This window comes from Mustela erminea, chromosome 2 (genome assembly GCF_009829155.1).
Source record: "Mustela erminea isolate mMusErm1 chromosome 2, mMusErm1.Pri, whole genome shotgun sequence".
NCBI lineage: Eukaryota > Metazoa > Chordata > Mammalia > Carnivora > Mustelidae > Mustela > Mustela erminea.
Window position 1 is genome coordinate 3241176 of NC_045615.1, and position 26979 is coordinate 3268154.

A 26979-nucleotide genomic window follows, 5' to 3' on the forward strand; every position below is an offset into this window, starting at 1 on the left:
GGCGGGGCGGGGGCTTGCAGAGAGCCGCTCGGCACGCCTCTGGGCCTTGGGCAGAACGGGTTCAAGACCTAGCTGGCGTTTTTTCTCGGACCGTCTCGGCGCAGGCACGGAGCGGAGCCCGGGGCTCTGGGAACAAAGGGTCGGCGCCCCGGGGAAGAAGGTGAGAGGGACCACCGCGCTCCAGGGAAGCCGGCGCTGCAGGGCTTCCGAGCCAGGAGCGCGGGTTGTCCGGCGCGGAGAGCCGTCGGGCGATCAAGTCCGGGAAGGACGCCGAGTCCGCTCGCGTAGGGGATCTCTGGGCCCCCTGGCTCGGTCCCTGCCTCCATGCTTCCCAGATAACGCTTTCCTTTCCAGCGGGTTTCTTGCGTCCAGATCCTTCGTGTCTTCACGTCCGTCCACTCGGACAGACGCTGGCCCTAGTCACTGTTTGTGGCCTGTCGCTCTCTTCCGTCGCTGGGAGGAGCCCGGGAGCCACTGACCGAAACCTCCCCGCTCCTTTCACAAGATAAAATATGGGACCTCCAATCTTTACCCTATGCAGCGACTCATCCCCTCTTCCAGTGGCGGGATCCTGCTCCGGGCAACTCTTCGGTGCAGGGAGAGAGACCGCCGCAGGAAGCCAGGGGGGTATTTGACTGATTTTAGGTAGAGGCTGGTACGTCTGTCGTCTGTCGGGTCCTCACTACTTGACCCTTGCCCCTAATCTCAGGCCTGTTCCAGAGTCTCTAGAAGTCCCAGCAATTAGTTTTTATATGGGTGACAGAGGTCCCCGGTCCAGCAGAGGGCAGGGAGGTGAGGAGGGCACTTACTGTCCTCACTGCTTGCATTTTGCTGATAAATACTCCTTACGTGTGCCGCCACCCTGAACTTCTGCCACCTGCATTCCAAGATCACCATTGTTCTCATATTCTTTCTGGTCATCTTGGACAATCTGGTGGCTGTGCTGAGAATGCCTTGGGAAGTGGCAGCCCAGGCAGCTGGCTACTACCCTTTGGGGACTTACGTGATATCTGGGTGGCCTTTGACATCCTGTGTTTCACTGCCTCCGTCTTGAACCTGTGCCTCATTTGCCTGAAGGACTCTCTGGCCATGGCTGGCACCTCCTACCACCAGCAGCACGAGACCTACCCATGGCTTCTCTAGTGACCATTGATTAGCCTGGCTGCTGTCAGTTCTCCTCTCCCTCATCCCTGTCCAGCTGAACTCTGGCCTCAGCAGATGGGGCTGGTGGCGCAGGGTGGAGCCCTGCCCGTCTGTACAGAGCCCTGTAGATATGTTCAAAGATGCAGCCCCAGCCACACATGGCCGCCATGCAGAATGTTATAAGGTGAGCCATGGAACTAGCCCGTGGAGTTTGGGAGCCTACAGGAATTGAGTCTCAAGTTACGGTCACTTCTGTGGTGTCAGGGATACCCTGTGGGATCTATATGGTATTTTGGTACCGTATTCCTCTGAATCCCTAGACCCTCTGTGGGTTATCTCTTTCATCGCTGTCACTAGTCTTCATGGCATCAAGGCAATCCTCATCCCAGAGTCTTACTGGACATGGCATGTAGTCCTTGATAAAAAAGACCTTTTCTAATTCCTGAAATCCTTGAAGGGAATCGAAGTCATTGATGGCACAGCTAAAGCATATGCTTTATATGCAAATATGCTTTGGTGCTATAGAGGGTCAGTGACTGAAGACAGAGAAAGTGGACAGGATAACTTTGGAGGGGAGGGTCTAGGTGTGTAAGGGGGTAGGGTGGAGAAGTGGGTGAATTGATAACACTGATAGAAAGCGTTATCATTTGGCCAGGAGCTGGCTCTGCCTCACAGCCTCTTTCCTTCCTTGCTGCCGGGGTGTAGTCTGCAAACTGAGTTTACCACAACTGGGTGGTGGTGGTAGAGTTGGTAGTGGGGGATGGTGGTGGTGATGGTGAGGATAGTATTGGTAGTGATTGGTGGTAGTTATTGTGGTATTGCTGGTGACGTGATGGTGGTGATGGGTGTTGTAGTGGGGATGGTGATAATGGTGCTAATGATGATAGTTGGAGTCGTGGCAGAGGTGGTGATGATGGTGGTGGCCATAATGAAGATGGCAGTGGTGATGGTGGAAGGATGATTGGGTAGATTTAGGGGTAGAACCACCAAAAAGTAGGGGAGAGAGTCAGAACTTTAGAGTGAATCAGTGTCATAGTCCATAGTTCCAAGTTGGGGAGTCAGTTGACTGAGGTCACCCTGTGAATGGGGGACCAAGAACAAACCAGGAACCCAGTGCCATGACTCATACTTGTATTGGGGACATCTGGACTAAAGTGGGCACGGTTGCCACGCAACTGCTGGCATCCCCCACCCCCCCCCCAGGCATGGAGCTGCAGAGGCTAGTCTTAAAGCATACCTGGCCAAGCCGTAATTCCTGATTTGCTCAGTAGCATTCAGTTCAGTTGGCCAACTAGTATCTGGGGGGACTTGAGGGACTGAAATCAAAAAGCAATAAAACTTTGAGGTGAGAGAAGAGGACCATAGAACACAGGGATGCTATGGCAGGAGGTCTTAGAGGGAGAGCTGGTAACCTTAGACCTGAGAGGTGGGCAGAAGTCGTATTTCTGAGGGCAGCTCTGTCTGTGGATCAACTTTTCCCAGTGCCAGGCGAGGAACAGGCTGAGGATCCTCGGAGCCAGCTTCTGCGGGGACAGCTTGTTCCCATGCTTAGCCAGGACCACGACCACTAAGTTAACCCTGTGACATCCTTCCCCTCCCTCATAGGGTAGAGGCTGGGCAGGCAGGGTGCAATGGCCCCTTCTACTTCTGTCTAGAATTTATTTGGAATGGTGGAGGAAAGTTGGCAAGATCTAGGGCTAGCAGCCAGACCTGTGATTTTGTGGCTTTGGACTCTGGGTCCTTAGCCAGAGGAGGTCAGTAAAGCCTTTGATCTGGCTCTTTCAGAGCTGGAGCTCCCAGATACCTCACCTGCACATCACAGAGCTGAGGGGGCTGTGGGGGGGGGGGTGTCCCATCTTGACCAGTCCTAATGTGCCATGCAGTGTGCTAGATGTGTTATGTGGGTTTCTCATCATTCAGTGTCCATTGCTAACCGAGGCCCAAAGTATTAACCTATCCCCAGGTCACAGATAAAGAAACCACTAAATAGAGATAGTTAAGTCAAATTGTATTTATTTGAGAGACAGCAAGAGAGGGAACACAAGCGGGGAGAGTGGGGGGACCTGCTTCCTTCTTACATTGATGTAGGTAGGATCTCCCCTTTTGGTGCCAAGTACAGACGGGTGTGGCCCCAGCCTGGCTTTTATGTTGTTCTGGGGGCAGAGGTGCATGTTGGTTGTCACTGGGGTGGGTGGGTGGTTGGAGCTGCTCATATTCTCACTCGGGCAACCGTGGGGGCAGCTGTGGGGGCAACAGTGGAAGCGGGAGAAGAATGCGGCACAAACCAGTCCGATGCAAGAGCAAGGGAGCAGGGGACAACAGTGGAAAAGACCGCTGCCCCGAGCAACTCCACAGTCTCACTTTATTAGATAGAAACAATAACCCACAAAGAGCCGGTGAAGGTCAAACATTAGTCACATGTCTTGTGGACAAACAAGAAGGAGGGTAAAGTTGATAGTTAAACAAGCACATTTCAAAGGACTCCTCTAACTAACAGCGGGCGCTTAGGGGAGGAGAAAGGAGAGACAACGGAAAAAGGAAGCTGGCGGTGTTCCGCCCTCAGGGCCGGGCGTTCCCAGCTGCTCTGCTTTTCCCGCCCTGAGCTAGCGGGGCAATCCCAGCTGCTCAGCCTCAAGGTCGTGTATTGTCCTTTCCCCCAAAGACCTGTTGCTAGTACATGTTTTTCTTAAGGCCGTATCTGAATGTGCTTGGTAGCTAGTAAAATCATCCAGGGTTTATATTTTAAGTTAATACATTGTTCTGAGAGGCAGTTGCAGTGGGCCACCTTTCCAAGTGTACCGGGATGGGCTGGCATGGCCCCATGTGGTCAGGAGACCAGGCATCCAAGCTCTGGCTCCATCATTACCTGGAAGTGTGAGGTAAGGCAAGGCACCTGCCTTTGCAGAATCTTCCCAGGCAGGTCCATTGTCTGTGAAACCTGGGTTAAATGTACATCAGGCCTCCTGGCCCTGAGCAGGCATCTGTCCCTACTGGCCTGTCCCCTTCCCTGGTGAGCTGGGCCCTGCAGGGGTTAGGGGCAGGTTGAACGGGGGCCTGGTGGAAAGCTGCCCAGAGTGAGAAGGGGACAAGGCTGTTCTTGGGAATGCTCTGGCCACTTGACTTTCTGGGGCCTCTGGCTTGTCACAGCAGTCGTCAGTCCAGGCAGCTTGCATGGACGTGATGCGGCTGTTGTTGAGAAAGAGCGGGGTGGGGGGGAGGCGGTGGAGATTGCCGAGGGCCGTCCCTAGACTGCAAGAGGCTTGGTGACTTCGGAAGGGGCTTCCCTGTATCGTAGACACGCTGCCTCTCCTCGCAGCAGGCATGCTGACCCAGAAGGAAACTGAGTGGTGAGGAGGAGCCCGAGGAGAACTGGGCTTGTATCGCCCTCGGCCCACAAGGACGACAAGACGCCCTGGTTCGGATGCATCTTCTCTCTCTTTATTTCCGCAAGTCTACACACTTATATACGCTTACATGACCAATCAGCGAGCAGGGTACAGGAGGGAGCAAATCAGGCTGTGCACCTAAACGAACAACTTCGCTAGCAACCAATGCTGTTTACTTCCTCTTTGGGCGTTCTGCTTAGTCTCACGAGGCAATCCTAACCTGGCAACTAGCCAGGCGCCATCTTTTAATGGCGGAGGCCACCCTGGCCAGGGGCCTGCCTCCGACAGGCTTGGGGCCCCACACAGAGCCACACCAGGAGGGCAGCTTTGAGTTCAAGTCCTCCAAAGACTTGAACTCTGGCTCTGGATGCCTCTCTGTGAAGCTAGCTGTCTTGACCCAGAACTTACCTTCAGTACCCTGCCCCAATTCTCCGGTTTCCCATCTGCCTGTGTTGGGCTCAGGACCCGGTTTCTTAATGGACTCTGGAAACAGTTCACTGCCTTGTCTCTTGCCTGGGTGAGAAGCCCCTTGAAGCTGGCAGCATGCTTTATCTTTCTCTTACATGAAACTTGATGTTTTTATTCAGAAAGCACTAGAAATACTGGTTTGAGAGCATGGTGGGGGCCAGGCTAGGTGCTAGAAATGAGAAGAATGGCCGTCGAGCCATCAGCAGAGACCTGACAGTGTCGCCGGAGCCACTCAGCCCTCAGAGGCCCCATGTATCTTTCCTTTCTGCTCTCTTGCCTCCTGTCCTTTTCAGGGGCATTGAACTGGGCTTCTGGAGCCAGAACCCAGGGGGTTTGAGAGCTGGCTCTGCCATTTATCGGCTCTGTGACCTTGGGAAAATCACTTTAACTTCAGTGTTTTAATGATTACGTCTCTAAAACGGGAATGATGATAGTACTACCATCCTACCATTGTGAGGATGAAACGAGCTAAGTGAAGGGCACAGAGGGTGCCTGGCATGGAGTCAGCCAGTGCCCCACGTATAAGCATGCTCTCCAACCCTTGTGGCAGCCTTGTTGCCTCCTGGAGCCATCCTGGGACCCTGTGTTTTCTTTGTTCACTTGTGGAATTCTCTTGCCGGTGAGTGATTACATTGGATGTCCTAACAGATATGTCAAATAGAGTGTGCATTTTTTTATGTTTTTAAGATTTTATTTATTTATTTGTTTGAGAGAGAGCAGGGGGTGGAGAGAGAGGGGTAAAGAATCTCAAGCTGACTTGGTACTGAGTGGAGCCCAATGCAGGCCAGTGTAGGGCCCTTGCAGGCTTGATGTGGGGCCTGATCCCGTGACCCCGAGATCACGGCCTGAGCCAGAGCCAAGAGTCAGATGCTTAGCCGGCTGAGCCACCCAAACCCTCGTGGTTTGTTTTAAATAGTGCTTGTAGGGGCATGAACTCTCACATGCTTTTCTTGATCTCTCTGTCTCTGTGTCCGTCTTTGGTGTTTTGCTGATAGATTTCCGATTAAAAATATATTAAGATCTACACAGTCAGGTGGTGTTGACTAATGAAGAATATAAAGACATTTGAAAGAATTAAGCAAATGAGAGCCTGGATTTTCGTTAAAAATTCATAATTACGAGCAGTTCTTAGACAAACATCTGTAGTATGTTGCAAATTCACTCCCAAGGCTCGGGTGGGCTGGATCACATGATCGTTCCTCTTTTTTAATTGTACATTTCCCCCCCTTTTTTTCTTTTGTTTTGCTCTATAGCTTCAATAAAGCAAAAGACATACAAAGTTGCCTTTGCCACCCTTTAGCGATTTTTTTTTCATTTGTGCTCTATGTTGGATAAAGTTTTTATATCATTATTTTTCTGTGATGATTTGGATTATATTTCCACCCTTTCGTGGGTACCCTCGAATTTTTAACTTATTTACAATACACTTTCTACCAGATTCTAAAGTTCTTCCGTCTTTCTGTCTTTTCCCATTCAAGAACTTAAAGATGTTCTAGCTACAAAATGAGTGCCATCCTTGCCCAGCTTTTTATTGTTTTCAAGAACTTCCATTTGGCTTGAAGAAATGAACTTCTTGGGGCGCCTGGTTGGCTCAGGTCATGATCTCAGGGTCCTGGGATCCAGCCCTGCATCAGGCTCCCTGCTCAGCGGGGAGCCTGCTTCCCACCACCACCCCACCAGGCGTGCGCACACACATACCCCCAGCCCCGCCTGCCTCTCTGCCTCCTTGTGATCTCTGTCAAATAAATAAATAAAGCCTTAAATTTAAAAAAAAAGAAGAAGAAATCAACTTCTTATTCTGGAAAGGTTTAACTATACATAATATTAGGGAAAATAACATACCCATCACCCAGTTTCAGTAAAGATCAATACATTGTTGGTCTTGTTTTACCTATAATTTCTCCCTTTTCTTCTTCCCAACATACTTAAAGATTCTAAGGCAGGGACGCCTGAGTGGCTCAGTCCCTGAAGCATCTGCTTTTGGCTCAGGTCATGACCCCAGGGTCCTGGGATTGAGTCCCAAATTTGGGCTCCTTGCTCAGTGGGAGGCCTGCTTTTCCCTGTCCTTGCTGCTCCCCCTGCTTGTGCTGTGTGTGTCTCTCTCTCTCTCTGACCAAAAAAAAAAAAAAAAAAAAAAACCCTTTAAAATTAAAATTTAATATTTAATAAAATATTTAAAGTCTTTAAATAAAATCTTAAAAAAGTTAAAAAACAAAGATTCTAAGACATCTTACCGTTTTCTCTACGTACACTTTAGTATGAGTCTTTACCAGATGAAAAAGCGAAACTATTAGGTTAAAAAAGAAAATTCGGCCAAGTAAATGTGAAGATTTAAAAAAAAATTTTTTTTTTTTAAAGATTTTATTTATTCACCTGATAGAGATCACAAGCAGACGGAGAGGCAGGCAGAGAGAGAGAGAGGGAAGCAGGCTCCTTGCTGAGCAGAGAGCCCGATGCGGGACTCGATCCCAGGACCCTGAGATCATGACCTGAGCCGAAGGCAGCGGCCCAATCCACTGAGCCACCCAGGCGCCCCAAATGTGAAGATTTAATTGGCTTTATTAACTGATTCATGAATCAGACAGCATTCTGTCTAGCAAGTAGAGGGGAATTCTGCTGAGCTAAACAAAGGAAAGATTTTTTTTTTTTTTTTTTTTTTTTTTTTTTTACTTGACAGAGACAGAGAGATCACAAGTAGGCAAAGAGGCAGGCAGAGAGAGAGGAGGAAGCAGGCTCCCTGCCTCACAGAGAGCCCGATGCAGGGCTCGATCCCAGGACCCTGAGATCATGACCTGAGCCGAAGGCAGAGGCTTTAACCCACTGAGCCACCCAGGTGCCCCCAAAGGAAAGATTTTTAAGGGCTGAAAGAGGGGTACCTGGCCGACTCAGTTTGTAGATCATGCAACTCTTGATCTCGGGGTCCTAAATTTGAGCCCCTGTTTACTTACAAAAGTAAATAGAGTTTAGAGTGCATAGAGTTTATTTAGAAAAAGAATAAAGACAGAGGGGATAAAAAGAAGAAAGGAATTTATTAGCAGGGAATGCATTGTATAGGTAGGGTCGCCCTTCTAAGGGGAGTGGAGGGAGTCTAGCAGTCAATTTCCTAGTAGTGACTAGAAAACTCCATGTTCCCTGGTTAAAGGTTACATTCCTGGGGGGCTGAAACTGCAGTTTGGTTAGGTATTGGTTTACTAGCTTGTGCCCTTAACTTAAGCGATGTCATTTTGGGTGTTAGGTTTTCTTCTTAACAATTCCTCCGTTTTGATCAGACTCTCAGCTTAACCAAAAGATGCAATCAAAATTGGAGTCTTCAGCACCACTCTCATCTACTGCCTTATGAAGTTCTCGTAGCTTTTGTTCCTTTTTGTGTTATCCACAGGTCATGCATGATGTTTTTGTTTCATCTCTGTGATACCTACAGTAGTAGCACTTCAGGGTACGTTCTTCGTGCCAGCCATCCCTTTGTTCCTTTTCTCACACTTCCAAGCAAGGAGATCATTTGCTGGGTGGTTAGTGACTGTGAACATGCATTTAAAGCTTTGGAGAGAACACCGCACACCAGGGAGGGGAATGTGATTACGATGAGCAGGCTAATTCCCAATATTTGGAGGGCACTTTGAAGCCGTAGTCCCCGAGACCCAAAGCAATCAAAATGAAATAAGTGAAAGAAGGACCCCAAGGAACAAGTCGTCTTTTTAAGCTACGTGGCTTGTTTTGTGATCTTACGTAACTGACTTTCCGTTTCCCCCAGAAGTGCTAATTCAGGTCCACGAAATGGTGTTGGACACAGCACAGACGTCTCCCTGCTCCGCCAAAAGGTAGCCAAGGGTTTAGCCTATCATCCAGAACAACTTAGGCCAGAGAATCTAAGGCTCTTCACTGGGTAGCTGTTGCTTTAGCAGCAGATTCTGCAATAATTTTAAGAATTAAGAAGTTAGCCCTGTTCACGTTTATCCCTAGCCAGGGAAGTAGGGACCCATCAAAAGGGGTGAATCCTAAATCATGAAAGTCTCCTACTAGGTCTTTGTGACCAATGAGATATCTTATTTTGCTTGGGAAAAGTTAGAGGTACAGTTGGATTTTTCTTTTAGGCTGAAAGAAAAGATGACTTTTAAAAGATTTTACTACGGGACGCCTGGGTGGCTCAGCTGGTGAAGCGGCTGCCTTCGGCTCAGGTCATGATCCCAGCGTCCCGGGATCGAGTCCCGCATCGGGCTCCTTGCTCAGCCGGGAGCCTGCTTCTCCCTCTGCCTCTGCTTACCACTCTGTCTGCTTGTGCTCACTCTCGCTCCTCTCTCTCTGACAAATAAATAAATAAAATCTTAAAAAAAAAAAAAAAAAAAAAGATTTTACTTTTTTGAGAAAGAGAGCAAGAGTGGGGTGAAGAGCAGAGGGAGAAGCAGACTCTCCTCTGAGCAGGGAGCCTTGTGCAGGGCTCGATCACAGGACTCCAGGATCATGACCTGAGCCAAAGGCAGATGCTTAAACACCTGAGCCACCCAGGTGCCCCTAAAAGATTATTTATAGATCCTAGCGGTTATACCCCTCTTGGTAGTGGCCTGGGAGCCAGAGATGAGGCCTTTCCAGGTCAATGGCAGAAAAAAGGAAAGAGAAGACCCAGGTTCCATGTTTAAAGTATGACATGTGATCTGTCATCTTGGGCAGAAGCCATATTCTTTGACATCTGCTACATGAATTTGATTTAGAAGTCTCCCACCATCTGTACACGACTGGGTATCCAGTGGAAACTTACTTAGCTGTGTGATGTGTACCCAAGGCTTAGTAACTTTTTTTTTTTTTTAAGATTTTATTTATTTTTTATTTATTTGGCAGAGATCACAAGTAGGCAGAGGCGCAGGCAGAGGGGGAGAGAGTTCGGAAGCAGGCTCCCTGCCAAGCAGAGAGCCCGATGCGGGGCTCCATCCCAAGACCCTGGGATCATGACCTGAGCTGAAGGCAGAGGCTTTAACCCACTGAGCCACCCAGGCGCCCCCCCCCCCACCGCCCAAGGCTTAGTAACTTTTAACTTTATAGCAGTGATGAGAACAAAGGCAAGAGAAATGTAGCCTTATTAACTTGCTGATAAATCCCTGAGACACACAGATTGTAACATTCCGACAGCTCCCTCAAGGACTTCCTTTAATGTTTTACTACTACAGCTTTGCTCTCGTTAGTGTTAACCTTCCTCTGATAATTATAAACAATTCCTCCAACCAGGATGCATGTTATCAATCATCTTTCAAACGTATGGCCCACTGACATACATCTGAAGGATCTGATGACTGTTTTACTAGACAGTAGCCAGTAACCTTATCTGAATAGCCCCAAGCCTCTCAAGGTCCTAGGAATCTTGCTTCCAAATTCCTTAGAGACTTCGCCATCCCTAACCCCCACTAACTATAAATACGTAACCAGTTACATCTCGCAGTCCCACCACAGTTCTTCCCGCCCATGGGTCCTGTCCCTGTGCTTTAATAACAGCACCTTTTTGCACCAAAAAGAATTTTTTTTTTTTTTAAGATTTATTTATATGAGAGAGAGAAAACATGAGCACGGGGCAGGGGGCGAGGGAGAAGCAGACTCCTGGCTGAGCAGGGAGCCCCACGTGGGGCTTGATCCCAAGACCCTGAGATCATAACGTGAGCTGAAGGCAGACGCTTAACCCAACTGAGCCACCCAGGCGCCCAGGAATTCTGTCTGGGCCGTTTGCTTACAGCCGCATATCAGCAGTATTAAGTGGTGAGGAGTGCTTGGTAAAAGTCCTTTCCAGTGAGGCTCATGGGCAGTCTTTTTCTGATGACCTTTTCAGAATACTCAGTCACCAGGCTCTAAAATGTGACCAGAAAGATCCTTGGAACTTGTTGATGAGGGACTTGAGCAGAAGACATTAGAGACTTTAAGTAGCCAGTCATACTAGCTTGAGACAACAGGGGATCGGCAGAGGGTTGGTTGTACACTGATAGAATCCCAAGAAGTTCACAGAGTTTTTCCTCGAAGTTCATACCATCTGTCCAGTGAAGTGGGTGGCTCAGTCACTGGAGGTCATGGGGCTCTACCCCAAGTGAGAAATTAATGCCCTTTTAACAGTTTTTTTCTACTATGGGGATCATCAGCCTTATAGCAGGGGAAAGCTTTAACCCATCTAGAAAACACACAGTAACAAGTACGTACTGATAACGTAGCTGGGGTATAGGGGTACAAGAGCACCTGGCTCCAGGGGAAGGGTCCCAAACATCAGTTAAACCACTCACCACGGACAGAATGCAAAGGCCAAGGAAACGAGTGGTGGCGAAAACAAAGGGATTTCTTTCGGTGTGGCCAACACTAGGAAGACAGCAAATAGAAAATACTTCCAAGTTAATGTAAGAAAAATACAGGAGAGGGGCACCTGGGTGGCCCAGTGGGTTAAAGCCTCTGCCTTTGGCTCAGGTCGTGATCCCAAGGTTCTGGGATCGAGCCCTGCGTTGGGCTCTCTGCTCAGCAGGGAGCCTGCTTCCTCCTCTCTCTCTCTGCCTGCCTCTCTGCCTATTGGTGATCTCTGTCTGTCTAGTAAATAAATGAAATCTTAAAAAAAAGAAAAATACAGGAGGTTGGTGGGTTGGGTAGTGAAGATCAAGTCATTGTTTGAGGGGGTAGTCTTGGTTCCCATCTGGGGATCCTTTGCCCTCAGGGTCATTTGCCTGAGTTACGACATAAGCTAGACAGAAGAACTTAATCAATTAGAAAATTTGAGGTCAATATGAAAATTGTCGGAGTCCTTGTTCAGTAATCTATACCAAGGGCACCTGGGTGATTCAAACAGTTGAGCATCTGACTCTTGATATCAACTCAGGTCATGATCTCAGGATCGTGGGATCATGCTCCATGTCGAGCTCTAGACTGGGTGTGGAGCCTGCCTAAGATTCTCTCCCCCTCTACCCTAACCCCTCCCGTCTAACCCCCCAGTCTTCCACACACTCACTCCCCCCTGTTAAAAAAAATAATAATCTATACCAAGAGGCCATTGAGTGAAGTCCCACTGTAGTTGTTTAAAGGATTCAGAGGGAGGAGGTCTGAGCCCTGTGGGAATAAAAACAATTTTTTTCAGGATTAAGGACCTGACAAGTCAGACATTGGCAGTAGATGGTTTTTGCTGTTTTATAGAAGTCTTCGCAAGGATGTCTACTCATAGTTTGAATCATCTTAAGTGCACTATGGAGAGTGAAGGAATGCAAAAACCAAAAAATGGAAATTATCAGGGAGCCAGGAAGAAGAACCAAGTTGCTGTCTTAGGTACTCATACCCCAACTGTCTGTTTATAACCATTTTTACTCACCTTAATTTCTCTGATTCAAGAGCAGACACACTTGCCATGTCAAAAGCCTGGCCATGGCATGGCCATGGGGGGGGGGGGGGGGCATTTTTGCAGAAGCAGAATATGCCGCAGTGTTCGTAGATCTGTCGCAGCCTTTTGTATTAACACCAGTGATACATTGAAATTTCTTTCCCAAGACTCTTTTTTCCACAAACCTTCTACAGCTTTACAGCTTTTCTTTTTTTTTTAAGCATTTAGATTTTGTTCTAAGTGTTTTCTCTTTAAAGAACCAACCTCACTTTAGGACCAAATTACTTTCTTTTCCTCCACAAGAATTTGTTTTTATTTCTCATAGTTTTTCTTACCAAAAACATACATCTTACTTTCCTTGCATAGATTTGTTTCCCCTTGTTATTTCCAGTAGTCTTGAATACACTTACTAGAATTTTTAACTCTTAAAAATCTTAAGTTTTCATGAAAAATAAGTAATAACTAATTATGAACTGTAATACCAGGATTTTTTATGATTTATTTTTTTATTCATTTGACAGAGATACAGAGACAGAAAACACAAGCAGGGGGAGAGGCAGAGGGAGAGGGAGAAGCAGACTCCCCACTGAACAGGGGCCCGATGTGGGGCTCCATCCCAGGACGCCAGGATCATGACCCAAGCCAAAAGCAGATGCCCAACCATGTGAGCCACCTAGGCACCCCAATACCAGCATTTTTGATTTGTAAATTTATAAATTTATTCTGTAGTTTCTAGAAGCATATACCTTTTTAAGTTTTCTAATACAGCATTAACACATTCAATTATCTTTTAGTTTTTTATAATGAGAAGCCAACAGTAGATAAACCTTGACGTGGGAAACAAAGGCAAAAGAAAATTTGAATTTCCTCAATATTTACAGCCCATTCACAAATTCTTGAAACAGGCAGAGAACATTCCTCAAGGAACTTAGCTGCCTCAGTGCTAATCCCTTGCTAAGGGCAAAAGGCAATCTTAGCTTAACACTATCCTGACCCCCAACAATCCTATGAATCTCCTTTAACATATAAAAATTCCTTTTGAAACAACTTTTATTTATACCCCAAGACACATGTTGGCAATCCGTCCCCAAGCATATGAGCCCCCGATATATATCTGAAGGGTCTCGTTATTACACCCGAGTTTATGTGTCCGAGAGACCACCAAGGAGCCAAGCACCGATGCAGTCACATGAGGGTTTATTTGACAGGCTTAAGCCTGGGCCCAAGTATACCCAACACAATGGAGTAGGGACTTGGACCCCAAACCAGATTACAGTCAAGAGTTTTTAAAGGCAGAGTAGGGGTGGACTGGGCAGTGGGTGAGGACAAAGGGGATTATGGATGATGTAAGTCTCTAAGAAATTTTGGAAGTGAGGTCTCCAGGACCTTGAGGGGCTAGCTGTTGTCTGGGAAAAAAGGTTATTCATTACCAATAATAAAAATCTTGTGAGACCCTTTAGATGTATATCAGTGGGTCATGTGCTTGGGAATGATCGCTGACACTATCTTGGAGGTTTAGAGATAAAGTTTCATATTTCTCCTATCAAGTGTCCTTGTTAGTGAGATTTAGGTTCAGAAGAAATTTTACATTTCCTTCTGTCTCAGCCTCCTTCAGTTTTATGGTGGGGAGGGCGACCTTAGAGCTTAAAGAACCGAGTTATTTGCCTCTGGAAATGTGCTATTGTTAAGATAGCTTCTTGGTTGTAAATCTCTAGGACATTGGTAAACCAAGGGAGACTCCTGTCTTGCAGGATTGTGATCTTTGCAAGTTAACTATTTGCTTTTCCCCCAGGACAGCCAGGGGTGGCTGAGGAAAGTCTCACATACTACCAAGCAGAGGGGAGCCAGTGGAGAGGGGGTGCAAGGTGCCAGCCTCCGCTTTGCCAAGATGTCTGTACTTATGTCAGGGCTAGACTCGAGGTAGGTACAGCCTTGTTTTTCTTGGCCTCCACACTCTTGCCAAAGGTTTTATATAAGACAGAAAAAATGACCTTTTCCTAACAATAGCTAGCCCCCTAAAGGTCCTGGAAACCTTGCTTCCAAAATTCCAGAGATCTGCGCTATCCCTAATCCCTCCCAACTTGAAAGTATATAATGGGTAGCTCCTCAGGACCCCGGTGTAGCCCTTTCTGCCCTCAGGTCCTGGCCCCACGCTTTAATAAAACCACCTTTTTGCACCAAAGACATCTACAGAATTTTTCCTTGGCAATTGGCTTTGAACCTCAACGCCCTTCTTCCATCAAACCCATATTTGTTATTTAATGCTGTGGTATTTTGTCTTAACTTGGAAATGATCTAGACATTTAATGAATTTGACTTAACTCATCATTTAAACTCAACTTGGCAAAAACTTGAAGGTTTTAAGTCACGAGAAAGATTTGGGGAAACAGTTGAAGTGGATCTAAATACGACTGAAAAGTTTAAATAAACTTTCATCTTGTTTACATTTATTTAATTTATTTGTCCTTAATAACTATGTTTAGATTACCCATGTGGACTTCATTAAACATTAGCCAAAGTTAGCCATTATCCAAAGCTCTTATTTTTTGTTGTTGTTGGGAGATCTTATAAGACACAATATGAATTCATTTGGCTAGGTAAACTCATGTAGAATAAGTCTTCTATTTGATGTTAACTTTAAAGATATGTCTGTTTTAATCAAACCATCAACCTTCAGCTAGATTTTATATCGAATATTTTCCCAGATCGTGTGAACTGGAAAACCATTTGGCTTAGTTTCTGTCTGAGAGTTTTAGAATGCCCAGTCCTTAACAGCACTTGCCTTCAAACCAGCTACACAGAGCTCTTCCACAAATTAATTTTAGCAATACCATCTGGAGGTAGAAAAATATCTCTCATTTACACAATATATATATATATGGACATACACACAAAAACAGATGCAAAGGACCTCATAATTTCTAATATTTGTGGAGAAGATTTTTAAGATTTGTATTTTACCTGGTGTTCAACCTGAGGTTGTGCTAGACTTTGGACACAGGTGCCCTTTTAGCAGTTTGTATTTTAAAAAGGCCTCCTCCTCCTCGTCTCTCCCCTTAAGTCTCAGATGATTGTGGGCTTGTGTTTACATTTCAAAAGAATGAGAAGGTGTACAAGTTTAAGGGACAGAAAAAAAAATGTAACTTGGGTCAATAGTTTACAAGTCTTTTTTAGATAAAGGGAACTTTCGGGATTGGTAAAGGATAGGTGAATTTCACACTGCCTTTAAAGCTGATCCCTGGCCCCCTCCCCCGCCAAAGATTTGTAAAATCAGGATAATTGTTCTCGGTTCCTCAGGGAGTTGGGTTGTAATTTGAACGACATCTTGGGTTGATCCAGCATATCCACCAGCATTATCTTCAATTTGTTTCTTTTCCTCTGGCTACATAGTTTTAATTTTAAATATTTCTGGCAGTATTGAATACCGTCCCCCCTTGGGTGTAAGATGGTTCCGCAAAGAGGGTACAAAGGATATTATCTTCCTAAACCCAGAGTCAGTCCCGAAGATCGCCAAGGAAAGAACCAACAACTTGCTTGTTGCTCAGGGAAGCGGAAAGCCAAGCTTTCAGTTATGCAAAGTGAGATCCTGAGAAGGAAGGATCCCTAATCCCTAAACAATGGGTTGCATTTGGAAAGGAAGGACAAAGTGCAACTATTTTTTCTGTCTTCCTGGCTGGGCACTAGAGACATTCAGAAGAACGGAACCTGGTGGGCTTTTTCACCCCTCACTGGCTTCTACCAATTTTTCCAGGACCGTCTCTGCAGGCTCTGGTATCTATCAGATGTTCCCCTTGGCCATGAAAGGGAATAATGTAGCAGTTTATCAGAAAATGCCCTGGTTTTATCACCTCTGGCAGGGGCCCATGTGAGGGCCCTCCTTTCAAGGTGGATATGGTGGGTGTCTTATGGTGGGTGTCTGTAAGACCATTAACTTGGCAGCCTTTTCCTATGGCTGTGTAGCCTTTCTAAGTGGAAAAGCAATTCAGGATGAGTAGAATGAGTTCCCAAAAGAGAAAAGAGGGGAGCAGTAAGCATGACCTCATTGTTTTGTCTTGTTTCAAGCATCTCTTCCATTAATCTTCCTTTAGCCTTTGCAGTGAATCTTTCCATAAAACTATTTTGGAACTTTGAACATTTTTTGGAAGTTTCTCCTTTCCAGTTAAAACAGTTCAGTTTGGGAACCCTGGCTTTCAGGTGCACTTCTTAAGTGATGTTATCTCGTTGGAATATTCCCCACTGTGGCTTTTGTAATTCTAGGTGGTTGGTTGTAAAATTCTGCCCCTTCTGTAGATATTCACAGCTCCTGCTTGATGAAGTTCTAGAACCTAGGTGAGGTTCGGTGGGCTGAGGTCCAGAGCTGATGACCAAGAAAGAATTCTTGAGACATCTTTGGTGCAAAATGGTGGTTTATTAAAGCACGGGGAACAGGACCCGTGGGCAGGAAGAGCTGCTACCCTGGGTTGTGAGGGGTGGCAGGTTATGTACCCTGCGTTTGGGGGAAGGTGAGGAGAAGGGAGGTTTCAACGGAGTTTTCATATGCTAAAGAGGGTTTACAAGATGCCAGGATGTCCGAGGCCTACCGGAGGCCTTGCCCTTGGGGCTTGATCAATGTTATCTTTAGACCAGTCATTAACATTAAGATAGTTGGGAGACTTTTTGGTGGGATGTCACAATCCTGCTATCAATTGTCTTTGAGGTGAGATTTAGGACATTTGTAAACCAAGGGAGACTCCTGTCTGGCAGGATTGTGAGCTCTGCAAGTTAACTATTTGCTTATTGTTCATGGCAGTCAGGGCTGCCTGAGGGATGCTACACATTTGACTGAGGGGGAGGGGATGGAGTGGGGGGTGCTAGGCGCCAGCTTTTGCTTTGTCTTCAGCCAGCCTCGTGCTCCCTCATCACTGGTGATGAAGTTCTTGAACCTAGGTGAGGTTTGGTGACGAGGGCTAAGAAAGAACTCTTAAGACGTCTTGGTGAGGGTGGCTCAGTGGGTTAAGCCACTGCCTTCGGCTCAGGTCATGATCTCAGGGTCCTGGGATCAAGCCCCACATCAGGCTCTCTGCTCAGCAGGGAGCTTGCTTCCTCCTCTCTGCTCCCTCTCTGCCTGCTTATGATCTCTGTCTATCAAATAAATAAATAAAATCTTAAAAAATAAAAAAATAAGACATCTTGGTGAAAAAAGGTGGTTTATTAGAGCACGGGGACAGGACCTGTGGGCAGATGGAGATGCTGCACCCATACCCTGAGGAGTGGCTGGTAATACACACAGGAGTTGGGTAGGTGAGGAAAAAGGGGGTGATGTTAGTCTAAGGAATTTTGGAAGCAAGGTCTCCAGGACCTTGAGGGGCTAGCTATTGTTGGGAGAAATGTTATTCATTACTAGTAGTAAAAATCTTCTTGTGAGACCCTTTAGATGTATATCAGTGGGCCTTATGCTTGGGAATGATTCTTGACCCTATCTTGGAGATCTAGAGATAAAGTTTCTCTTTTCTCCTATCAAGTGTCCTTGTTAGTGAGATTTGGGTTTAGAAGAAATTTAACTTTATTTAGGGCTTGAGGAACTGAGTTATTTGCCTCTGGAAATTGTGCTATTGTTAGCTGCTTTATTGTAAATCTCTAGGACACTGGTAAACCAAGGGAGACTCCTGTCTTGCAGGACTTGATCTCTGCAAGTTAACTAGTTGTTTTTCTTCTAGGCCAGAGGTGCCTGAGGAATGTCACACATATTACCGAGGGGAGCGGGTGGAGAGGGGGTGCAAGGTGCCAGTTTTTGCTTTGTCCTCAGCCAGCCTCCTGCTCCCTCATCACTGGCATCTTAGTTTTTAAGGCACGAAATAAGCAAGAGTACTAGAAGATGGTGTATTTGATGCTTTGGATTTTAAGGATCCCAGTAGCTAAGACTGTTTACATAAAAGGAGACAAATATATACCTTAATACACCAGCAGTAATCAAAAGATGTCATTATGGCCTGGCCAAGAGAAGCCATGCGTACCACCAGGAATGCCTAACGTGGATTAAGTCGGCGGACTCCATCTGGGGACTGGGAATGAGGAAAGGACTAAACCCACAAACTGAGGGTGGGAACTGGGGATTCCAGCGTGGAGCTGCCGGCTGAACCAAGGGCTAAGTTACGAGATTTGGTGTGAGGTGGGGCCTCGGAACAAATGGTCAGGAAAGAATTCTTGAGACATTTTGGATACAAACAAGTTGGACTTACTAAAGCATGGGGGCAGAAAGAGCTGCCCTGGGATTGTGAGGAGCAATTGATGGTATGCTTTTAAGTTGGGAGGGGCAGAGATGAAAGAAGCTTCCAGAAGGATTTTCTTTTTTCTCTTCTCTTTTTTTCTTTCCTAAGATTTGAGAAAGAAAAATAGAGAGTGGGTGCACCTCTTGTGGAGGCCGAGAAAATTAAGGCCATCCAACCTCAAGTTTAGCGTTAGCACAAGTACAGCCATCTTAGCTTCGGCAGCCATATTAGACCGTCTGAACTTTACCCTGCTTTAGTTCCGGGAAAAACCGCTATACCCAACCCTGCAACACCCCGGCAACAGCTAATTAGCTTACTGCAGGGAAGTCTGAAATTTCCCCTCTACCCCCACCCCTGCCCCAAGCCTCTTGTAATGACACATAGATACCCCTGCCTTAACTGCACTCGGGGTCCAAGTCTCTACTTGGGCCCAAGCTTAAGCTTGTCAAATAAATCCTCGTGTGATTGCATCGGTGTTGGCTCCTTGGTGGTCTCTTGGACACAAAAACTTGGGCATTACATTTGGAGGTCCCACCGAGATCTGAGAGACCCCCAGGACCCTGACCCAGAGGGTCCTGCGCTGGCTGGTGAGTGCACTCATTTTTATCTATTTGCACACATACTTTGGGAGCTCCAATCTGCATTTTTACCTGTAGGAATTCAACCTGTATCTGGGTCGACATTGGCTTAAGCAGGTGCGCTGGTGGGCCATCGACTGGGGGTCTTGGGAGACATCCCTTGCCCCTGCCTGGCGGACGAAGGCCTCATCTGTGAGGAGAGCTAGCTGCCGTTGTGGTCGGATTCTCCCTTAACTTACTTTCAGTTTTGTCTTCACGACCGCGCCAGATCGTTTGTCTGTGTGAGTGTGTTCCTGTCAGTTGTCGTAAGTGTGTTTGTCTTGCTGTGGACTGAGGACGTGATGGGACAGACGCAGACAATCCGTCTGTCTCTGACGGTTGACCACTTCTCGGACGCCAGGGAAAGAGCTCATAACCTGAGCATGGATGTGCGAAAGGGAAAGCTTCAGACTTTCTGCATGTTTAAATGGCCATCCTTTAATGTTGGATGGCCCCGGGAGGGAACTTTTCAACTGCCTATTACCTTACGGTTAAGGCCATCCTCTTCAGAGAAAAAACCAAACGGCCACCCTGACCAAGTGCCTTATATCCTGGTCTGGCAAGACATGATTGGGAACCCTCCCTCCTGGCTTAAACCTTTTCTCCCTCCCAAAGCAGGACCTACATCCAAGATCCTAGCCCTGCGGAACCCAACTCCTGAGTCTGACAAGAAAGTGGGGTCCAAACCAAAGACTCCGCTTTACCCAGTCCTTCAGGGCACTCCCACAGAGGACCTGATTCCCCACCACCCTACCAGCACCTCCCCCCACCGTCTGTCCCTCCAGCAGAAGCATCAGGGGCTGCCGAGGGAGTGCCAATCCCCCTCCCAGATGGAGGGGCCCCCGTGCATGGGCCGGTGGCAGGGACACGTAGACATCGGGCAGCCCCAACCCCAAACCTAGGACTGGCCGATTCCACTGTCCTTCCCCTCTGTGCCACGGGACCCCCCCCCCGATGAAACGGGGGGACAGCCGATGTTATTTTGGCCATTTTCTACTAGTGATTTATACAACTGGAGAACCCAGAATGCAAAGTTCTCCAGTAACCCAAAAGATCTTATCAGTCTTTTGGATACTGTTCTTTTCACCCATCAGCCCACCTGGGATGACTGTCAGCAGCTCCTGCAGGTTCTCTGTACCACTGAGGAAAGAGCGAATCCAGGTGGAAGCCCGGAAGTCCGTCCTGGGTAAGGACAGACAGCCAACCCAGAACCCCGACCTCATAAATGCAGCTTTCTCCTTGTCTCGCCCCACCTGGGACTACAACTCGGCAGAAGGTAAGGAGAGGCTCCGAGTCTACCGCCAGACTCTAATGGCAGGTCTCAAGGCTGCAGCACGCAAGGCTACCAATCTGGCCAAGGTATATGATGTAAGACAGGGTAAAGATGAGAGTCCGGCGGCATTTCTAGAAAGGATCATAGAGGCGTTCAGACAGTACACCCCTATGAATCCAGAGGCCCCAGAGACCAAAGCTGCCATTCTTAATGGCCTTTGTTAATCAAGCTGCTCCCGGACATTAAAACAAAACTGCAGAGGATAGAAAGACTAGGAGAAGAGAGCTTACAGGATCTGATAGTGGTGGCAGAAAGAGTCTACAATAACAGAGCTCCTGGAGGAACAACAGGCTAAGATAAGTGACCGACAGACCCGGAACCCGGATAAGATCCTGCTGGCCACAACCACGGATGACCCACATGAAAAACAGATGTCTCGAGAACTTGGCTTCAGGAGCAGGTAAGGAGGACGGCCCCCATCGAGAACGCCCCAAACTGAATAAAAACGAATGTACTTTTTGCAAGGAAGAAGGCCACTGGGTAAACGATTGCCCCAACAAAAAGACCAAAGGCCTTTGCTACTATTTTAGAGGTCAAAGATTTAGATGACTAGGGGGGTCGGGGTTCAGCACCCCTCCCTAAGCCCAGGGTAACCCTTCAAGTCGAGGGGCAACCAATTAAATTCCTAGTAGACACTGGGGCACAGCACTCTGTCTTGGCTACAACCTCAAGGGAAGTTGACAAATAACACCTCATGGGTACAGGGGGCCACAGGCACTAAACAATATTCATGGACGACCCAAAGAACAGCGGATCTCGGCGTGGGCCGGGTATCCCACTCCTTCATGGTCATCCCTGAGTGCCCCTACCCCTTGTTAGGGGACCTACTCACCAAGATGGGAACCCAAATTAGTTTCCACCCTGAAGGGGCAAAGGTGCTAGATAAAGAGGGGCACCCGATCCAGGTGCTTGTCTTGACCCTCGAGGATGAATATTGTCTTCACCAGACGCCCCCAGCACCAATGACTGACATTGACCGCTGGTTGCAGGAGTTTCCCCAAGTGTGGGCAGAAATTGGGGAAATAGGGCTGGCCCAACATCGGCCAGTCATGTACATTGAACTGAAGCCAGGAGCAGATCCAGTCAGTGTCCGCCAGTACCCCATGCCCCTCACAGCTCAGACAGGGATCACCCCACACATCCGGCAACGACTGCTAGACTCAGGCATACTGCGGCCTTGTCAGTCGGCATGGAACACTCCCCTGCTGCCGGTGCAAAAGCCACATTCTAATGATTATAGACCGGTCCAGGACTTGAGGGAAGGTAACCGACAGGTGATGGACATGCACCCTACGGTCCCAAACCCCTGCACTCTCCTCTCCACCTTGCCCCCAGGCAAGACTTGGTACACAGTGCTAGACCTAAAGGATGCCTTTTTCAGCTTGCCCTTGGCCCCAAAGAGCCAAGACCTCTTTGCTTTTGAATGGGCGGACCTAGAGAAGGGCATCAATGGCCAACTCACTTGGACTCGACTGCTGCAAGGATTCAAGAATTCGCCCACCATCTTCGACGAGGCACTGCACGAAGACTTAGGTGAGTTCCGTGCCAAGCACCCTAATCGGACCCTATTACAATATGAGGATGTTGTCTTGTTGGCAGCAGAGGACCAGGAAACGTGCCTACAAGGCACCAAGGATTTGCTCCAAGCGACAGCACCTCTGGGATACCGGGCTTCAGCTAAGAAGGCTCAGATCTGCAGAACGGAGGTGAGCTACCCGGGGTACACATTTAAGAGATGGACAAAGATGATGAACGGATGCGAAGGAGACCATCATGAGAATCCCATAGCCTCGAAACGTCCACCAGGTACGTGAATTCCTGGAGACGGCTGGGTTCTGCCAATTGTGGATCCCTGGTTTCGCTGACATGGCTAAGCCCCTCTACGAGGCGACGGAACAAAAACAGGACTTTGTATGGACTGAGGCCATGAACAAAGCCTTCAATGACCTTAAACAAGCCTTGCTTTCGGCCTCCGCTCTCGGGCTGCCTGATCTAACTAAGCCCTTCCACTTTTACATGGATGAAAAGGAAGGGGTGGCGAAGGGAGTCCTAATTCAATGCATGGGCCCCTGGAAGAGACCTGTGGCCTACCTCTCAAAGTAGATGCCGTGGCCGCTGGATTGCCTCTGCGCTTAAAAATCACTGCTGCAGTAGCCACCATGGTCAAGGATGCAGATAAGCTGGCTATGGGGCAGGAACTATACGTCACTACCCCGCATGCCATCGAAGGGGTGCTCAACCCACCCCCGGACCGGTAGATCAGCAGTGCCCACTTGACCCATTACTGGGGCTTGCTTTTGAACCCTACCAGAATTTTGTTCCAGGTACCAACAGCCCTAAACCCAGCGACACAGCTCCCTAACCCTGACTGGGAAACCCCCCTACATGACTGCCAAGAAATCCTGGCTCAGGTGCAGGGAGTCAGAGCCGATCTCCAGGACCGACCACTGCTGAATGTGGATGACACCTGGTAAACAGATGGCAGCAGCTTTGTCCGAGAAGGAGTCAGGTTAGCGGCTGGGACATCTGCCCAACGTGCAGAACTGATGGAGCTAATTAACCAAGGCACTAACAATGGGAGCAGGCAAGTGGATAAACATCTATACTGATAGCACGTACGCCTTTGCCACAGCCCACATCCACGGAGCCATTTATAGAGAAAAAGGGCTCTTAACTGCAGAAGGAAAGACTGTTAAAAACAAGGCAGAAATCCTTGAGCTCCTAAGGGCCCTCTGGCTGCTTAAGGCACTGGCCATTATCCATTGTCCGGGACACCAAAAAGCAGACACGCCAGTGGCCAGGGGAAACAGGCTGGCCAACTTAAAGGCAAAAGAGGCAGCTCTTTCGGTGAACCCTGTCTTAGTGACCACACTGCCTGACCCAGGAGCACCGAGCTTGCCAGACAGCCCCAACTACATTGACACAGACTTAGAGTGGATCAGGCGTCTGCCTGAGACACAATGCTTACATGGCTGGCAGAGAGCTCCAGCATAATCCTACCAGAGGAACGGGGACAGTGAGTCCTATCCAAAATGTGTAAGAGTACCCACATGGGAACAAGAAAAATGGAAGAATTGGTGCGACATGCAGGGATCACCATCAAAGACTCCTGATCAAAGATCGGACAGATGGTGGCAAGCTGCCACGCATGTCAGTTAACTAATGCCACCGCCCATGGATCTAACCCGGGCACCCGGCTTCGGGGGGACCACCCAGGAGCTTACTGGGAAGTGGACTTCACTGAGGTAGAACCTGGAAAATACGGATACAGGTATTTGCTAGTGTTTGTAGATTCATTTTCAGGATGGACAGAGCCATTTCCCACCAAACATGAAACAGCACGGACCGTGACCAAGAAGCTGCTGGAAGACATCTTACCGAGGTATGGTTTTCCTGTTAAGATTGGATCAGACAACGGACCAGGATTTATCTCTCAGGTAACATAGGGAATAGCACTAGCACTTGGGGCAGATTGTAAATTGTACATATAGGCCCCAGAGCTCAGGACAGGTAGAGAGATGAACAGGACGTTAAAAGAGACCTTAACTAAATTGGCCCTGGAGACTGGCGGGGACTGGGTGACTCTCCTCCCCTTTGCCCTATATAGGGTACGAAACTCCCCATATAAGATGGGACTTACCCCTATGAGATCATGTTCGGTATCCCTCCACCTATCATTCCCAATTTAAAACCTGAGGTGCTTACTGAGTTTGATGACCAACTCCTTTTCTCCCCCCAAATGTTAAAATGAACCCATGAACAGGTGTGGCCTAAGCTGAGGGCTCTCTACGAGACTGGGCCACCCCTGGGTCCCCATCGATATCGGCCGGTGATTGGGTGCACGTCCGGAGATACCAACACCAGACACTTCAACCTCGCTGCAAGGGACTCTACATCGTGATCCTGACCACTCCCACTGCTCTCAAAGTCGACGGGATTACTCCCTGGGTCCACTACACCCACATCTGGCCAGCTGACCCACACGCTGTTCTCAAGGACTTCGTTCCAGAATGGAAAAGCCAGCTCGAAAAGGACAATCCCCTAAAGCTAAGACTGTGCGGTTCTCACTTACCCCACTAATGTTGCTTATGTTATGTCCCCCTCATGCCAGGGCCAATCCCCAGCAACCACTTAACCTAACATGGCAGGTAATAAGTGTTTCTACAGCAGAGGTTGTATATTCTCTCTCAAAAATTGCCCCACTACAGACTTGGTTCCCTGACCTTACTCTTGACCTAACAAAAATACTTGGGAACACCCATCTCCACGGGTTGAGAAGCCAACTATACAAACGGCATTTTTATGTTTGCCCGGGACACCTTACAGGATACTGGGCAAAACAGTGTGGGGGCCCCACCCACTTTTACTGTGCCAGCTGGAGTTGTGTCTCCACTGGCGAAATTTGGTGGACGGCCCCCTACAAAGATGATTTAATTACTCTTAAAAGAAACCACACATTACAGAACTCTGAAACCAGTAATCTGATCACCCTAAAATTCACAGAGGCCGGCAAACTAGATACAAGATGGCAGATGGGACTTACTTGGGGCTTAAGAATCTATGACAAAGTAAGACTCGGTTACCAGGACCCGGGTGCAATATTCACCTTGAGACTCTCAGCCCAGAATAACCAGGTTAGCCTAGACCCAAACCCTGTATTAGCACCGCCCAAAACTCAGATAAATCCTGTTCCCCCTCCACTGCCCTCCCCTGTACCCACCATACCATCTGCGTCCGAGAGATGATCACTCCCATCCCGACTCCCTTCCCACAAGATCCTCCCTTCCTCAGCTCCTCTGAGCATCCACTTTGGGACCTGATGTTCCAAGCTTACAGGTTCCTCAACGCAACCAAGCCCAATCTTGCCCAATCTTACGCGATCTTGCTGGCACTGCTATGACATCCAGCCTCCCTTCTAGGAGGGAATTGTGATGTTGGGTCAGTACAACACAGCCTCCAACCCTAATGCCTGTAGATGGCATCAAAAGACTCAAGGACTCCCTTTACAATCAGTGTCAGGTCAGGGACTCTGTACAGGCACCCTCTCACCCCAGTACCAGACCCTACGTAATGATAACAAGATCTGTATCTAGCCTAGACGACCACCTACCTCCTCAAGATGGTTGGTGGACATGTTCTACGGGCCTATCCCCCTGTTTTCCTGGTCACGTTCTGAATCAGACAAAGGGTTTCTGTGTGCTAGTTCAGCTACGGTACTTCAGTGGTTGGAGGCACAGACGGGATAAAAGAGGGCCCATCTCGGCGATCACCATCGCAACGCTGTTGGGAATTGGGTTAGCAGGTGCAGGGACAGGTATTGCTTCACTAGCCGTACAGAATTCCCACTCTCACAGTGTCAGAGCAGCAATCGATCTACACATAGAACGGATAGAAACCTCTATTTCCGCCCTCCAGGACTCCCTAACATCTTTGTCTGAGGTTGTCCTTCAAAACAGAAGAGGACTAGATATAATCTTCTTAAAACAAGGGGGGTTATGTGCTGCCTTAAACGAGGAATGTTTCTTCTTCACTGACCACTCCGGAATCGTCTGAGAATCTATGGAAGAAGTCAGAGAAGGTCTGGCAAATGGGAACGGACACAGCAGCAGGGGTGGTTTGAATCATGGTTCAGCCATTGCCCATGGTTAACCACCTTGCTGTCCACCCTAGCTGGGCCTCTCCTCCTCCTCCTCCTCCTCCTCCTCCTCCTCCTGCTTACCTTCGGGCCCTGCATTATCAATAGATTAGTTACTCTTGTCAAAGACCGAGTCAGTACAGTTCAGCTAATGGTGCTCAGACAGCAATACCAACCACCGGACCTTGTTGCTGAGACCAGCCAGGACCCACGATTGGCTCCTTCCTTAGGTTCCTCTGAGGGGGGGGGAAATGTGGAGGCCGAGGAAATTAAGGCCATCCCACCTCAAGTTCAGTGTTAGCACAAACAGCCATCTTAGCTTCGGCAGCCATCTCAGGCCCCTGTGACCAGGGGCTGAACTTCACCCTGCTTCAGTTACAGGAAAAACCGCTATACCCCACCCTGCAACAACCCAGCAACAGCTAATCCACTTACTGCAGGAAAGTCTGAAACTTCCCCTCTACCCCCGCCAAGCCTCTTGTAATGACACATAAATACCCCTGCCTTAAGTAGACTTGGGGTCCAAGTCCCGACTCCACTGTGTTGGGTATACTTGGGCCCAAGCTTAAGCTTGTTGAATAAACCCTCGTGTGATTTGCATCGGTGTTGGCTCCTTGGTGGTCTTTCGGACACGAAAACTTGGGCCTTATAGCGCGCGGGGTCACACACACACATTGAGGGAGGGGCAGAGGGTGAGGGAGAATCTACGCAGACTTCCCACTGACCACGGAGCCCAAGGCAGGAAGGACTCCGGGCTCATCCCACAACCCTGAGATCATGACCTGAGCTAAAATCAAAAGTTGAACTGAAATCACACAACAAAAA

General features: G+C 48.1%; 1 long non-coding RNA gene across 1 annotated transcript; it reads left to right on the forward strand.

Annotated features, from left to right (window-relative positions):
- Positions 1 to 25728, forward strand: LOC116584185. The gene is made up of 3 exons (XR_004283087.1): positions 1 to 160; positions 20281 to 20372; positions 24283 to 25728. It is a non-coding gene; the product is annotated as an uncharacterized LOC116584185 (long non-coding RNA).
- Positions 25729 to 26979: the final 1251 nt, after the last annotated feature.